Source organism: Sinohyriopsis cumingii, chromosome 6 (assembly GCF_028554795.1).
Source record: "Sinohyriopsis cumingii isolate HCF-2022 chromosome 6, ASM2855479v2, whole genome shotgun sequence".
Lineage (NCBI taxonomy): Eukaryota > Metazoa > Mollusca > Bivalvia > Unionida > Unionidae > Sinohyriopsis > Sinohyriopsis cumingii.
This window is the reverse complement of record NC_142966.1, coordinates 141,416,502-141,434,537: the sequence shown is the minus strand read 5'-3', so window position 1 is coordinate 141,434,537 and position 18,036 is coordinate 141,416,502. Positions and strand designations below refer to the sequence as shown.

The window sequence follows — 18,036 nt, the reverse complement described above, 5'->3', positions numbered from 1 at the left end:
TTTATGAGTAAAGTCCTGAAACAACTCCGTCAGACACGGCTAACGATAAGAAAGATTTATTCCATTTTAACTTTAGTTCCTTTCGTGGACACCTATGCTGTGACAACCGGTCTGAAATGGCCAGACTGAGATACAAAATAAAAAGGTGACGTTAGCAAATCAGATAGATTTCTTTGACGTATGGGTGAAAAATATAACTATCTTCCACTTTGTATGGAGCATTTTAAATCCATTGCTCACTTCAAATCAGCTATTTCAAGCCCACCAATCGCAGACATGGTTCTTCCAAACGTGGGTAATCTTATATGAAACTGCGATCATCTTTAGAACGGTGACACCCGCTTAGAATTGTAGGATATGATAGAGAATTTATATCTGTAAATTAGACCCAAGTCATCAGATTGAAATTTTCACATTATGTTCTTTGATCTATAATGGAATTGTTCTTCGCCGAAATGTTGCTGTAAAATATGACAATACTTAAATGTCTTAGGTCCACGATATATGTCACAAACTCGTTCTCTCTCTCTCTCTCTCTCTCTCTCTCTCTCTCTCTCTCTCTCTCTCTCTCCGCTTCTGTCCTATAATAATAATAATAATAATAATAGTAATAATAATAATAATAATAATAATTCTAATAATAATAATAGTCTAATAATAATAATTTGGAAACGTCTTCTTGCTCTCTAGCATCTGCGCTTTTTCTCGTCGTCATCGTCCTTCCACACCATCTCTCAGTGCTACTAATACTACCGTCCAGCTTTCCACTACTGTCATTTTACTCCTTCTCACCGTCGACTTCCTCCGCCCCCTTCGCTATATGCCTCGTTTATAAATGGTACTGCTGGTAGCTTGTCATGATTAAGTACGAATTACATGCAACTGTACTTTTGGAGAGCGATGCTTTTTGTATTAATATACAGTATTCATTATCCTTCTGCTTTCAAAACGCGCTGAGATCTTGTGTTACGGTCCGTCCGTTAGATCGTGCTTAAGTTATGTCCTCTTTAACCATTTACGCTAGACATAATGGCATTAGGACACTAGTGTCCATTCTTGCCTCCAGGGTAACAAGTTAAAAAATTATTCAGATCCCTGTCTTACTGTGTTGCTTGTAAATAAAATGGACATATCACATTTTCTTGTGCTTTCAAAAAGCGCGGTGATATTGTGCTACAGTCCGTTCGTAAGATCGTGCGCGTGTAATGTCCTCTGCAACCGTGAAAGAGTAATATATATATCCTAGCGTACGTCTGTACCGAGTACCAGCATGTGTTGTGGCTTGTCCCTGACCCAGTTATCTTACTAGATTTTCCATACCTATAATTCGGAATTTCCCTGTTGTCATAAGCTATTTAAGATAAAAGACGTTATGTTTGGAGTGGGAGGAAGGGTAAATAATGGACAATTGAAATTTAAAGCTGGTACAGTTGACAATTAAAATGCACTAATGGTTATCGAAGTGGGATGAAATCAGCACGCACTAAGAAATGCTCTGACTTATCAGATTAGATTTTTTTTTTAAAAAAATAACATAATCGTGCAATTCATGTGTGTGTGAATATTTGACATGATCAATTATGGGTATATAAAAAAAAACTACTATATGCATTTATCACATTCTCTCATCCAGTGGGGACTATCTAAGATCAGTTTTGGTTTGCTTCTTATTTTTACGATAAATCAGTACAAGTAGGTTATCGAGTAGCGAGGCAATTATAATAGAATGTCTTACCCAAGGAAACACCGCAGTAGGAGAATAATCAAAATGTAGGATTCGAACCTACGCTATTTCAGTCATGAGCCCGACACGCTAACCACTGAGCAACTGCTGTTCTTGTCACGTATTACAGCACACGAAATTCGTACCGGCCCCATTCTACCTACCCGAGTCTGCAAAGGGTGCAAATCGGAGAAATAAAAGTGTGAAAAAGAAAGAAAACGAAATTCGTTCCGGCCCTATTCTACCTACCCGAGTCTGCAACGGGTGCAAATTGGAGAAAAGAAAGTATGAAAAGGAAAGAAAACGAAATTCGTACCGGCCCTATTCTACCTACCCGAGTCTGCAACGGGTGCAAATTGGAGAAAAGAAAGTGTGAAAAAGAAACAAAACGAAATTTGTGCTGGCCCTATTATACTACCCGAGTCTGCAACGGGTGCAACTCTGAGAAAATAAAGTGTGAAAAAGAAAGATAAACGAAATTCGTACCGGTCCTATTCTACCACCCCGAGTATGCAAAGGGTGCAAATCGGCAAAAAGAATGTGTGAAAAAGAAAAAAATGAAATGTCCACTGGCCCTATTCTACCTACTCGAGTCTGCAAAGGGTGCAAATCGGAGACAAAAAAGTGTGAAAAAGAAAGAAAACGAAATTCGTACCGGCCCTATTCTACCTACCCGAGTCTGCAAGGTGTGCAAATCGGAGAAAAGAAAGTGTGAACAAGAAGAAAACGAAATTCGTACTGGCCCTATTCTACCTACCCGAGTCTGCAAGGGGTGCAAATCGGAGAAAAGAAAGTGTGAAAAAGAAAGAAAACGAAATGCGTACTGGCCCTATTCTACCTACCCTAGTCTGCAGGGGATGCAAATCTTACAAAAGAATGTGTGACAAATACGATCTGTTCCCAATGTGAAAATTGCTAAAAACGTTTCAAACTTTTAGAATAGTAATTAAATGATATTATGTATCGTGCTTTTCAGTTTAGATTTACCCACACCAACGTTGTCTTCTTTTGGAATTTTTTTATTCTGAAGTGTGTGTGTGTGTGTGTGTGTGTGTGTGTGTGTGTGTGTGTGTGTGTGTGTGTGTGTGTGTAGAAGAGAGCGTGTATATCTTATTTTTTTCCATCCTGCAACATGTTGGTTTCATCGAACTTGCCTTTCTCATAATATTTATAGCATGTATGACAATAAGCACGAGACAGTTTCTTGTATATTAATAATTTTGTCAAAACCATCTAAAAATGCTCTTGTTCATGAACACTAATGAAAGCACATATCACTGATTGAAAACTAATGATTTAGAAACAAGTATGAGGGTCGTTCACCAGTAACGTATAATCAATGTCTTGATAATTCCTGGTGTACACGATTCCCCACTGTAATTGCTGCTCGTTCAAACAACTTTAATTTCAATGAAGAAATGTGTCTGCAATTTTACAAAAGATGTTTATATTTTCTTTATAATATTAATAATAATAATAATAATAATAATAAGAAGAAGAAGAAGAAGAAGAAGAAGAAGAAGATTACAATGAAGAGAAGGTTACTGAAAACAACAACTGAAGTATTTGTAATGTAAATTTTCTAGTCCGGGACGACCACGTGATGCAGTACATGAAAATAGACATAGGATTGGTAAGCAATGGCAGGAATTCCAAGAGAAAGTAACAAATGTTGTAACCTGAATCTTCGGACAAATGAACCTTGGGAACATCGAGGAGATACCAGTCAACATGTTGGTACTGTTAGCATTGGCTATAATGTGCCGGTACGAAATGTGAACGAAACTGATTACACCACAATGCCGGCAAAATATATGCATTGCGCACATTTGGTCAAGCAGTACATGTGCCGGAATTTCCAGTATTTAGAATATAACGAAACTCAAAGGTCATGTGAAAATCCTGCAAAAAGAAACCAAAGGCTAGAATTATTATATAACTTTTTCCTGGACAAATTTGATTTTTCACATTCCGCTAATTAAATACATGTATTCAAGAAATAACGTTTTACACAAATCAGCGTCCCATCCCCCAACTCAGGCACCACCAATTTTCTGTTCAATATCATTCTACTGTTTATGGTTGCGCATTATGCAACTTGCGAAATTGGTTTTCCCCTAAAGGATAAAGAAATGTTAATATAGAAAGTGAAGGCGATGAATTTACGGCGGAATAAGACAAAAGCTGAGGTATCACTTCGTGGAATAGATGAAGGTTTGCGCTCTCTAGTTTCGTATTTTGCATAGGGTTAGAGTTTTAAAGAAAAACAATTTCCCCGGTTTTCCTTATTCGTTATACTGGCTGATTTTTCGAGCACATGGGATCAGTCATTTTGGTTCACTCTTTGCTTAGATCATGTATATATTCTATAAGCATAATATCCCGAGAAATGTCAGCCACAATACATGATAGTAATATAGAGGTATGCCAACATTCTGTCCTCTGTACATGTTGTAAATCTCACTATCCCAGACGTTCATTATTTCTGTAGAACCCTCCCCTTCCCCAAAGACCACGTAGTTATTATTATTGTACGATTTAATTTTTGTTGTGTGCCTGAAACATATAAGTCGCAGGCGTCAAAACACTCTCTCAGAAGTTCATACTATCTGTAGAGAGCCTCCCAATAGTAAATATGCGAATAAAGTCACACTAAGGTATATTTCTGACATTTGGTTTTAATTTAGGTGTCTTTCTCAATCTGACAAATCTCAAACAAAAATTCTTAACTTTGATATCCCAAAACCTTCCTATCCTACCATATATACATGTAGATATTTCGTATCATGAAATGTAGTGTGTGTGTGTGTGTGTGTGTGTGTGTTTTATGATTACATGTGAGTGTGTAAGTCACTAAAGTCACGTTATAATTATAATGTACATATGCGTTCTATTATAGTTTTATCAAATTTAAATAAAACAGTTATTTTTTAAAATCTTTTAAGAATCAACATGGTCCCCAGCAAAAGTAAATCATTTAAGTCATACATCATTTATGTAGATCCCTCTTCGTTATAACATGGACTGTATGAAATTAACATAATAGCACATAGGACTTAACGAAGCTAGTAAGAATATGTAATTAAACAAGAACAACACAATATTTCAATTACAATAATACAAATAAAAACAACCTGTGAAACCAAATGTTTTAACAGACAAATACGCTAGCGGCCCCACTTCTCTGTCTCCTATACACAGTCCAATCGGATTCCTTTGATATAAATGAAATCATACATAAATTATTCAAGACAATGTTGGTGTAAAAAGGTAGACTTAACATATCCGTGTCATGTAATCCTTGACTGTAGATGTGAATGTACATGTATGTACCTCTGAATAGGAAGAATGATCAAGTATGTGTCTTATTGTTTTTGAATGGTTGATCACGTCTGTTTCCTGTACAGGCGAAACCTTGCGGTTTACAAAATCCATTCTTTTTATGCCTTGACTTTGTCTATGTCTGCGTCTATGAACGTATAGTTTACTTTTAAATTAATATGAATTCAAAAGCCTTACACATAGATAATCTCTCTCTCTCTCTCTCTCTCTCTCTCGGATGGATATTAACACCAGACAGCCCGTACATATCAGGGATATTCCTGTGTCACGTTCCGTTCAAGAAAATTACAAATATACACCGCACAGCGGAAAGTGTTATCCCTTCATCTTACATGAAAATGTATGATACTATATAGTGACTTGCCATCAGTATATATATATATATATATATATATATATATATATATATATATATATATATATATATATATGTGTGTGTGTGTTAAGTATATCTGTATCTTGTACTTGACCTAATGGTTTATGGTAATACCTCACTAGTGGTATTTATTCTGTAAACGACATAATACGTAGCTAATATTTATGTATGATCATAAATTACATATTCAAATTGTTATTATTATTTGAGTGAACGTGTTTTCTTAATCTGAGTCTAGGAAATTAGTTTTCCGCTGGGATATTCCTAAACTTGTTGACAACTTTGAATGTTTCATAAAGGAAACTAACCTACATACTTGCTCTGTTATTGCGTCTTAGCCATTTGTATTACTGTTATTTACTTGAAAAAGTACTCAATCCTACCTTAACGTCCTAAATGAAAGTCTTATTAATGTGTTCAGTTTTAAGTTTGGGTGGATTTATTTATTTAAATTATTCACCGGAATTACATTGATTATTAATACTTCTTTGACTAAATCATTAGTTTGTAATTGTAATGAATTTAGTCCCCAAACAACGTTTGGATCATATTCTTGTGATAACATTTCAGACCACTGGCACATTAGCACATTGAAAACTCCAGGTAGATCAGCACGTTCAATATGATAATTTATTTGCAGAACCACTTGAAATCAAATGGAAATCTATACAATTGGACTTGCAAAAAAAAAAAATTACGGACTATTTGTAATTTAATTAACAAATATGAATGTTCTTTTTTTAATTTTCACTCTGTTGCAAAGGGAAATAAATTATTTCTTGAATTTTACTGAACATGTTGGCTTTCGCTCATCTCTGATACTTAGATTAAGACGAAAGATTCGTAGCAAATATGTGTGTGTGTGTGTGTTATTGTGTTCCTTTGTAAATTTAATTTATGTATAAATCTATTCATTTCCTTACTAACTTACTTTCAATTTTGATAACACAAAGTCAAAGCAGAGCCCACCGTTTAACCCTGTGTGTGCTAGAATACCTGAATACGCATGTTCTTCATATATATGACTATTAGACACCTAAATATTCTATCCCAGGAAAAGGGATCGTTAGTGATTCGTATGGTATTTAAGGCATACTAAGTTACCTTCCAATTCGTAGCTACCAATTTGGAACTGTATATCTCAGGTCTTGGCAGGTAGTCTTCATTGGCATCGATGGCATTTGAAGTGACCCAGCATACATTTTATCTTTAAAAAGGTCCTAGAAATATTATCGCTTCGTTCATTTTGACCCTGGCTTTTCCCGGCGTTATTTCGTCTGTTCAGCTACCCAACTGTATCTGACCAGAGCCATGTCTGCTTTTCAATAGACCAACTACATATGGATTTCACGAACGTCTACGTGTCTGTTTAACTATGTATTTAATCCCTAGCAGCCTATATCTCCCATGCGAATGTCAGCACATTTGTTTCTGGATTATTTGTACTGGATTGTGATAATTATAATGTTATATTTTTAGACCCACTGTAACACAACGATCACGTGTCGCTTCCACGAAACAGAGAGAGAGGGAGATAACTATAAGAAATATGTGGTAGAAATGACATTGTTGTCCTTTTTCTGTATTGACGAACTTTCTAAAAGCTTAAGTTTACCTTACATTTTGATCGTGAAATTGTATGGCTCAGAAACTCATGTTCATCATCACCATTCCACACACTGAATCCAGTAGCATCAACTCGTTAACTTAAAAACGTTTCTGCAAAATTTCCCCAGGGTTTACAGACAGATGACCTGTGCAATAAGGTCATTTGATTTTAACAACCATTGCATCCGGCGGTTAAAAGACAGTTGACCTGGGATTCTTGGCCACATGATAGAAAAGAAGGATGATGTGATATTTGAGTACCTTTTAACAGGATATAAGACGCATGATTCACTGGCATAGTCTATTTTGTTTTAGGGGAAATAGATAATGATCTGCAATTTAAAATGTTGATGTTCATTTAACATCGCCACAAAATTCATTTTTTCACATTGGTAAGTAAACGTACTGTGGATGAAATCAGTTATAATCATATTTATTCTAACCATATGGACAAATAATGAGATAGTGTTTCAAATGTATTGTTATAATACACTAGTGGGCTTGAGCAGCATGACTGTCAAAGGAAATTACCATCGTATATTAAGACAAAATTCATCATTTTGTTAGATGGAAATTTATGGAAAGTCCAGATCTAGAAACAATAGACCCAGTCCGTCTCCCGCGACCTAGGCTCATGATCGTCAGCTGTCCCCTTTCTTAGTAAGACATAGGGTGGGAGGTAACAATCTGGCAATAGTGGTTTCTTGCTTTCTGCGATCGGCATATGAATGTGACGCATTCTGCATAATTATAAATGCCGCAGAGGACTTTGATTATTAGTGACTTCAACAATTATCTGTAAGTTCGTGATTGTATTGTATCCTTATACCAAACACATGAAACTTGCTTTGTGATATGTTCTTAATGAACTTTTACTAATGAGGCATATATTTTCTTCATCATTTATCTGATTACTATCGAGATAGATCACGTAAAGCGCAAGGAGAGGAAATGAATATATAGTTGTTGCGTTCTTTCTTTTTTTCTTTTATTATCTTAGTGGGCGTTTGTTTGCATAAACTAGTTCCTATTTTCCCACACAAATGTAGTAGCTTTTTTTAACTGTATAATCACTTCGCTTTTATAACTAAGGCTAAATAATACAAATAACACACTACACGAAACAAATATTGAATTTATGCTGGATTCCAAAGTAAATGCAGTATTGTAGGTTTAACACTACACAGCAACAGTATTCATGCGCACGTACACAGCACAGTGACCATTGAACTCGGTTGAATATCGCGCTCCGTCATTCGTTTAAAAAACAAATCTCGTTTTGGTCTAGATAAAATTGAAATTTAGAGTCATATTGTGAATTTATGCGCCTTAAAACAACTATTCCAGTTGGTCTGGAATGGAGGAAATTTGTTTTCTGTCGATCCAACTAAATTCTGCTTTTGAAATTGTGATGGACTGGATTTATTAGCTGGGTCGATTCCGTTCGATGTACGTGTGACTGGAAGAACTGGCTTTGATACAGTTGCACATATATTTCTCGTCTTCATTGAAAGTCCATAGTCATAAGGTTGGAAACATATTAATATATTTAACCGAAATTCTCAAATGGACGCAGGATTAAATATTGTCTGCTATGTAATATCACATTCATTTCGTTTTTTAGTGCAATAAAGAAAATGAGGTTTCTGATTTTTTTTTAAAAAAACGTAGTCGAACTAGAGTACAATTTTGTGATATGGATCCATTGTTTGGAACCCATGTAGAAATAACTAAGAATGTACGTTTTGATGATATTCAGCGTGCAAAAAGGTTGTTGTTGTTGTTGTTGTTCTAGGGTTTAACGCCATTTTTCAGCACAAGATAGACTATACATGGCGGCCAGTATAACTGGTGGAGGAAGAACCCTGGAAAACCCAGGGAAGAACCACCGACCCACGAGAAGCTACTGGCAGGCTTTCCCACATACCCACGCTAGCCGAGCCTTGGACTCGAACCCACGCAGACAGAGGTGAGATGGCAGTGATCCGGAACGGTGAGCGCTTTAGACCACTCGGCCACTCGGGGCCCCCCGCGTGCAAAAAGGTAAGTATATTACTATTGTTATTACCAGATATAGAAGACACATGTTTTAACCTGTCTGTTGTATGCTACTTGTCCTAGGGACCCCACTATTTACATAACCTGTATGACTCATATTGCTAATATAAATCAAAAAGTTCCTCAAAAATATAAAACGAGGAAAATCGCAAAGCAGTTGGTGCGTGACAGTTCATTTCGCGAGCGGAAATAAGGTTTTATCGCCGTTTTGATTTAAATACTCTAGCTTTATTGCCAAACCCGCCCTCTTCAGTTGCATTTCATTTTCAAATTTAGTGTTTGGACTGATTTGTAATGGGAACGTTTCTGCTATTTTTTTTTATAAACCCTAGATGGTATGGCTCATAGACTGAACCTTTGAAATGACAATGCAAACTGTTTCTACTACTCGAGAGCTATTAGCGTATGTCTACTCAAGAGATGCAGATTTTCCTTGTATGACATAAGCATAAAGAGTTAATTTTCATAGATTGTTTTCTAATCCGTACAAATGCGATTAACAGCTGCAATAATACATTGATAAAAAGAAGTTCCTAAATGTTTTAATAATTTTTGGACAATGATATTTTACAAATTTAGTGTTTACATATCATGCATCAAATTATAAAAATAATCACTGTCTTCGTACAAAAATAAACAGATTTGTATATTTGTTAAAAACAGTTTCATGCGCGGATTGATATTCTTGGAGTTGGGTAAGTCTAATGCACAAACATGACAGAGCGGTTCTATCAGCTCGTAACATCTTTTACACAATACATTTTAATGATTGTGTGTTTACTTGTAAAGAATTTAGTTCTCTTTTGTTGTTGTTGTTGTTTTAAGGGATATTTTGGTTGGTTTCTTTGGGGGTGGGTTTAATGCAACAAATGATAATTTTGTAATGGCCTTGGCAAGCATGCAGAATAGTTCTTTAGCAGACGCTATATCCCATTTTCGATTGTTACTTATCTTCGGTTTACAATGAACACTAATAAAAACCTGATTTCTCGTTTTCTAACATGATTGTGATGCAAATTAAAATTGCTAATCAAAATGTTTATAACTATATTTTATCACGAACCTTTTCTTTAAAATATGTGATGTTGTTGTAAAGTATTACATATGATGTTGTCGTAAAGTAGTATATGTCATACATAGGAACAGGTCATGTAAGTTCAGTCTCGCTAAACTTCAGCGATTCATATTGGTAATTATAAAAAAGGTGACAATTACAGTCTGGTATTTGCTATTTATAGCTCCTTTTCATTCATTTCTCGATGCCACCTCATTGATGGCAAATAGTTATACTAGAGGGTCTACCGCTGACATGTCTTTAGATCTGTACGTCTTGATGTGAAAGAAGAAAACGGAATGGAGAGAGAAGGAACAGATGAAGAAGAAAAAAATGAAAAAGGTCTAAATATGTAAATACAGGTTTGAGTAATGTACATGAGGGTATATATTTCCTAAATGGGATTCCTGTAGTTCAAAATGTGATATGGCCACTGTGGCGATATAATTTTTCTACCACATATATATTTCAATATACATACATACATACATACATACATACATACATACATACATACATACATACATACATACATGCATACATGATATGGAGATAATTGTTTGTTAAATCTCACAAACAAAAGTGTAATTCTTTTTGTACTATACTATCTCTGATTGATCGTTTTCGTTCTATATGGCAAAATATAAAAGGGGAATGTAAAGCAAAATTGCATGTAACGTTGCAACAAACTGCTCGTTTAAATAAAAAAAAAAAGATCCACCGTTAACTGCACATGTATCTGAACTGTACCATTGATTTCCGTTCTAACTGCAGATGATACAGAAACAGGGCATTATTGTATCGTTATACCTTCCATTGATATATGATTAAAAAAGAGCATACCAGTATATTAAACTAAAAAAGGAATTTTGCATATAAAATTATATACTACCACATGCGGTTTCACCCATTTTATTTGTAGGCAGGGTTTTTGGAACCAGGATATCTTTGTTGCTAATTGCCTGAATAAAAGTCTTTCTTTCTCCCAGCTATAGTAATGGAAATAATAAGATTTTTTTCGACAAATGAGAGCTAGAATATCATTAGGAATCTACTTCGGTAAAGGGGATGAAGAAGAAAATTATAAGGAAATGAGGAAAAAAGTAAATGAAAATGTGAATATCTGGGCGCTGACGCCACTCTGCCTCTTGGAACGGGCCCAAGTGGCCAAAATATACATGTATGCAAATGTAAACTTTATTTTATAATCTGTTGATATTGACAACAAAAAATTAAACATAATTGACAATCCAATAATAGATTATATCTGGGACTTTAAAAACACACTATATAAAAAAGAAACCCTTTACAAATCTAGGGAAAATAAGGGGGAGTAGCAATACCGAACACTATAATAATTAAATATGCAGATATTCTAAATAGATTTAACAGAATACAAGCAGAACCAAAGTCACCATGGGAGGGGATATATATATATATATATATATATATATATATATATATATATATATATATATATATATATATATATATATATATATATATATATATATATATATATATATATATTGGTTTGGTCTTTTATGAGAAATAGGAAAGACATATATCAGAATAACAAATTATTTAAAAAAAACTAGAAGTTACGAGGAAACTTAGAAGTATAAAAGAATTACTAGAAAAATATAGGGATATTAAAGATCTGTGGGAAATCGAGGAGAAATGAACGTAGAAATGGCTAAGGGATACAATAACGAACAAACATAAAAACAAAGTGGAACAAGAAAACTTATATGTAAATTGGGAAATGGCGTGGGGACATTGGAATAAACTAGGATCCCTCAAAACACAAAGCATCTGCTTCAAACACATGCATGATGCATGGTTGACGGGAGAGGTTGCAGTGAGACAGCATATCGTCAGAGAACCGCCGAAATGTCCACTGTGTAAAAAGGCAATATTAGAAAAACAACATACTATGGTACTGTGTGAAGCAAGGAAAACAAAAAGAATAAAACTAATAAGTGAAATATGTAAAAGAGACAAATATATATACCAAAACATATTATATCTAGATGGCAATTTTGATTTATAAAAAACACTGTATGCAGTAACGGAATATATCGTAGATACCATGAAAGCTTGTGGACAAATAATAGTTATAGGAAAATAAAATGAGCAATCTTCCTTTAAATAGAAATACTAAGAACCTTTATATAAGTAAATCATCAAATAGACTAACAGGAAATAGGAGTGGAAAGAGGCTATGATACTACCCCAACGGGATAGTTACCCAAAAGGGACATAGCCCCTGCACCATCCCTCCCTCCTTTTTTTCCTCCTGTGTTTTTGCTACCTATCCCTCCTTTTACCTCTTCATTGCATAATTTTCCATTTTTCCATCTTGCGGAAAACAAATAAACTTGTGGACTCCTTTGGCACTAATAAAAACTCAAAAGGCGGCCCAACTCGAGCGGGTAGAAATACAGGAAAATAAAAAGAGTATGGATCCCAACTTGAGCTCAGCCGACCTAATATACTATAACAAAGAACGACACAGATTAACACACACACATAAAACACTACGCTTTATTTTTTCAAACAATTAGCACACAGTTCTTCGTCAAAATTCAAAATTTAAAATAAAATAAAATAAAATAAAATAAAATAAAATAAAATAAAATAAAAAATTTAATTTTTTTTTAAAATAGATAATAAGACAACTGGGCGATATTTGAAATAGATGACTATCCCAACAAAAACACTATATAGCATACAAACAATATAGCATCATACATATATAGCATACACGGGATGTAGGAGACTTCTAGCCATGGTCAGCTAGAAAACCAGGGATGAACGTTGATAGAAACCGACTCGGAAGATCTACCCTGTAGAAAACACTAGGGTTTTAAAACTACCTCGACAAAATTTACTTTAAACAAATTTTTGATCGGAATCCTTTTCTAATAAAACAAGCAACATATCAGAGTGTAAACATATACACATAAAACACCTTTACTATTTGGTGGTGGGGAGGGGCATCTGTCTGGTGCCCCCCCCAAAAAAAAAAAAAATATTTAAAAAAAATATCATTAGCAAGCTATTTGGGGACCGGTCAGTTTGTTCCAAATAATTACCCGAATCCCACTCGCAACTCCAGAAATTAAATGTCGGGCCCTAACGCAGCTATTGCTTCAGAAACTTTAGTATATAATAAAAGTAACACAAACAGAGAAGCTCATTACAGTACAGTCGCAAAATTAAATTAAATTTATCCATAATAAATTACAATCCGCTTAAAACAATCATCGCTCTACCTCTACTCCTTTTAAAATGAATGGTCTGTCCCCAGGTATATGGTTATAATGTATTTGAATAATACTGGTCCAAAACTGAATGCTGGTCCAAAACACTTTGAGGTTTGACTTAAAAATGATACAGATATCTCGAAAACGATGAGATAAAAAACAGTATTTTCCCATAGTTTTTTGGTGAATCAAAATTTAAATCAAAGTATCGTCAACCTTTTCTCAATATCGTATCAACTTTTTGTCAATATCTTATCGTTCTGAAAACGTAAAACAAGAAAAGTAGATGACTGTATTTATAAACAACTTAAATGTATGTTCTGGAAATGGTCAATATTATTAACATGACCGTGGTATTCCAAATATATAGATGTTAATCACAAATGGAAACATCCAATCTTGTTATTACCCGATAAAACCGACTATTTTCTTCGAAACCACCTCTCTCGACATGTTTAAGTGTTGTTGCATTTATACTGGAAAAAAATAAAACACTCCAATTCCAACATCACTGCTGCTTGAGTGCTTAGATCCAGTATTGCCTTCACTAACTGATGATATTAATGCCTCTCTCTCATCCGGGGAATTCCCATCATTTTTCAAAACTGCCATTGTAAAGCCTCTGCTGAAGAAACCAACACTAGACAATAACGATGTAAAGAACTACCGCCGAGTTTCTAATCTCCCATTCATTTCAAAAATCTTAGAAAAGGTTGTTCTATCCCAGCTTGTATCTCATCTAAATTCAAACAGTCTTTTTAGCAATGTACGATCTGCATATCGCTCTTGCCACAGTACTGAAACTACTCTTCTAAAAGTAGTTAATGACATTCTCTCTGCGTTGGATAGAGGAAAGATTACAGTCCTCACCCTCCTTGATTTGTCTGCAGCATTTGACACAATAGACCATGATATATTACTTCACCGTCTCCAGCATGTATTTGGCATTCATGATACAGCCTTACTGTGGTTCAAGTCCTACTTGGTCTACAGGACACAAATTGTATCTGCAAATGGAATACACTCCAGCCCAGTTGATCTATGTTGTGCTGTTCCACAGGGGTCTGTTCTTGGACCGGTTCTCTTCATTCTGTACACTTAGTCGCTCTCAAGTGTCATAGATCATCATCCAGTGTCTCACCAGTTCTACGCTGATGACACCCAAATATACAAAAATCTAGCCACCCAACTGAAGTTGATGCTACCATCCAAGGTTTAGAGAGGTCCATTTCTGATGTGAAATCATGGATGACATGTAACAAGCTGCAGATGAATGATGATAAAACTGAGGCCATTCTGATCACAACACAAAGACTTTCTCATTCACATCCTTTACCTCAAACAATAAATATCAGCAACGCCAACATTAAATTCACACAATCAGTACGAAACCTAGGTGTTACTCTGGACAGTACTCTCACATTGCACCGGGGCCCCGAGTGGCCGAGTGGTCTAAAGCGCTCTTCGTTACGGATCACTGCCATCTCACCTCTGTCTGCGGCGGTTCGAGTCTAAGATTCAGCCAATGTGGGCATGTGAGAAAGCCTGCCAGTAGCTTCTCGTGGGTCGGTGGTTCTTTCCGGGGTTTTCCGGGTTCTTCCTCCACCATTAATACTGGCCGCCATGTATAGCCTATCGTGCTGAAAAATGGCGTTAAACCCCACAACAACAACAACAACAACTCACATTGCACCAACATGTCATGAACATATGCAAGGCTGCATATCTTGAGCTGAGACGCATCGGCTCAATTCGCAAATATCTTTTAGTTGATGCCACTAAAAGACTTGTGTGTTCATTAGTACTTTCAAGACTGGACTATTGTAACTCAGACCTGTATGGTTCATCTCAATATCTCTCCAGAAACTTCACACATCCCCGCTGCTCTTTACCCTACACTGGCTATCCATTCGATCCAGAATCAAACACAAAGTTTGTTCTCTGTGCTACATTTCACTGTCGGACTCTAGTCCAACATACCTAGCCGACCTCACCCATGTGTACACACCAGCAAGTTACTTACGCTCCTCTTCTGACAATGGTATATTCATTATTCCCACTATGAAAACAAAGTCATATGGACAGCGTTCTTTTGTATACCAGGGCCCAGCAACGTGGAATGAATTGCCCACTGAACTTAGACACAAAGTCACAGTGATCACATTCAAGAGGGCTCTCAAAATTCACTTATTTCGACAGCAAGAGCAAACTTAAAGACCTAATAATGTTTCCTACCTGAAATATTCTCAGCATGCTTTTTATTTTTTACTGTTTTTCTAATTTCATGTTGTTTGTTTTTGTAATAATATTATTATGTTTCTTATCTTATAGGTGTTGTCTAATGTTGTAAAGCTCTTAGAGCTTCTAAAGATTAGGCGCTATACAAAGTCCTCATTATTATTATTATTATTATTATTATTATTATTATTATTATTATTATTATTATTATTATATCTCCAAGTATGGTATGATGTACCCATATTCAATACACCATGTTGCATTGGATACATTGAAATACAGCTAAATATAAATTTGAATGTATTTTAAACATAATAAATAGTACAGCATGGTTGTCTCATTGCTATGAACAAAATAATAAAACACGATTAGATCCACAGACACAATGCAATTCTTAGTCTTGAATATTCTTGTCATCTTGAAAAATGCATCCTTTCTCATTAATATTTTTTATAAATTTTATACATTATAATTTACTGACGTAGCACTGTTCCACCTTTAAACCCATATAACAGAACGAAGATTGATTTTATAACAGCAAAACTAATGTGTGAAAGTTAACCGGGGTTAATTGAATCTATGATATGCATTGGAATAGGACAGAAAAAGCACAACCGATGGCCAGAAGTCTTGGGCAGGACCGAGGTTTTGCTGAGTCCCTGTCCACATATTCTTATCCAGTGCGTAGGATTTCCCTATCTCACACCAATATATATACAAGATGCATTTATTGTATTTTGTGTCTGGTTAAAACGCTGCTAATATAGCCATCGTAGCTGCAAGTAAGGGGTCTCCGAGTGACAGCAACATCCAGATGCAAAACACATGGCTTGATTTTCAAAATGCTGGTTACTATGTTAATAAGTCCACCGTCAAATACAATCATTTAAAGAATCACAAAACTAATTAGTCTATTTTGACTTAGCCAGATCGCAATCAACTACCTGAGGGCCCACGGGGTTTCACCTAAGCATAAATTACTAATGCTATGGCGATAAAATTAAAAACGTTACCAACAGAAATTGCCATAAATCATTAATTCTTTGATCTTGCACGCTAAAATACTATTGATGCTTCCAACTTGTCTATCATGAACGATAGATTTTAAAAAGGATTTCAAGCTGATCTATCCAGTTTCTTTTAGTAGCCAGTTCGCAGTCGACTACTTGATAACAAATGAACCTTCACCTGACAAAATTGTTTCTCGATAAATGAACGGCGCCAACCAAGAAAACTATCTTACAGTGTAATCACTACATGAGAAAACAATTTTCCAATTCAAATGGCAATAGAAATTGAACAATATTCAGTTTTTTGCGAAGAATAGATTTTGTTGTTGGCTATTACATTATTTCAGATGAAAGCGACCACTCTGTTAAGACTCTATGATCAAAAACTTAGTAACAGAAAGAAACAAAACCAACAGGTTTTGTACAAGTTAACAAACAATTTAATTATCATGTTACAAAATGCAAATTCAAAAGAAAATTACAATATTATGAATTGAATCCAAAATTATTCTAAAAAACTTTCTGTTAAAATCCCAAAGAATGAAAAGCTATGTATAAATTTCAAATCTGGAAATACACCGGTCCGTCAAGAGTCGTGATGTTGTCAAATGACGTTGTTCAAAACTCCACAGAATAATTCACAAATATTCTAGAATATTATTATAGTTCACTGAGCACTTTGTATTTCCACAGAATAATTTTAATAAATGTTTCTTCTCAAATTATCTAAACACAACATTAAACACACCAGCAGACTGAACTGAATATATGAAATAAGAATTCGACAAAGGAGCGAATCCAAAATAAAAATGAATCTGATTACTCAGTTCTTTCATTATATACACTTCAAACGTCTATTGTGACTATATGTCACAATATACCCCACGTGACAGATCTTACTACTCAATATAGTATTTCAAAATCACTATTTATGTGATCTAGCACATCCAGTGGGAAATAACTTAATTCTTCTAAACACCGACCTGGCCTAAAATGTCCAGTGGGAAACAGTTCGAAACTTGCCATCACGTTTACCACTAATATTATCATTAGTAACTATTAACATGTTATAAATCATAGCCAATTTTACGTTTTTAATATCTAAAGATAGAGCATATGCGCCTATAGATAATCACTACAATTTGCAGCCAGAAACAAAAATTGCCAAAAGTAGAAAAAAAATCATGTACCCTGTATGTATGTATGTATGAATGTATGTATGTATATGTGTGTATATATATATATATATATATATATATATATATATATATATATATATATATATATATATATATATATATATATATATATATATATATATATATATATATATATATATATATATATATATATATATA

The 18,036-nt window shown here is 34.8% G+C and overlaps 1 long non-coding RNA gene across 2 annotated transcripts in view; it reads right to left on the bottom strand.

The window, feature by feature from the left end:
- The window catches only part of LOC149798141 (uncharacterized), a 230,332-nt gene extending 223,071 nt beyond the window's left edge, over positions 1–7,261 (bottom strand). The window contains exons 1-2 of one of the 2 annotated variants that reach the window (XR_016421974.1): positions 6,546–7,261; positions 3,403–3,625 (exon numbers count right to left, since the gene is read on the bottom strand). This is a non-coding gene — a long non-coding RNA (uncharacterized LOC149798141). The remainder of the gene's footprint in view (positions 1–3,402; positions 3,626–6,545) is intronic. The other variant, XR_016421973.1, reaches the window with a different exon arrangement.
- Positions 7,262–18,036: the final 10,775 nt, after the last annotated feature.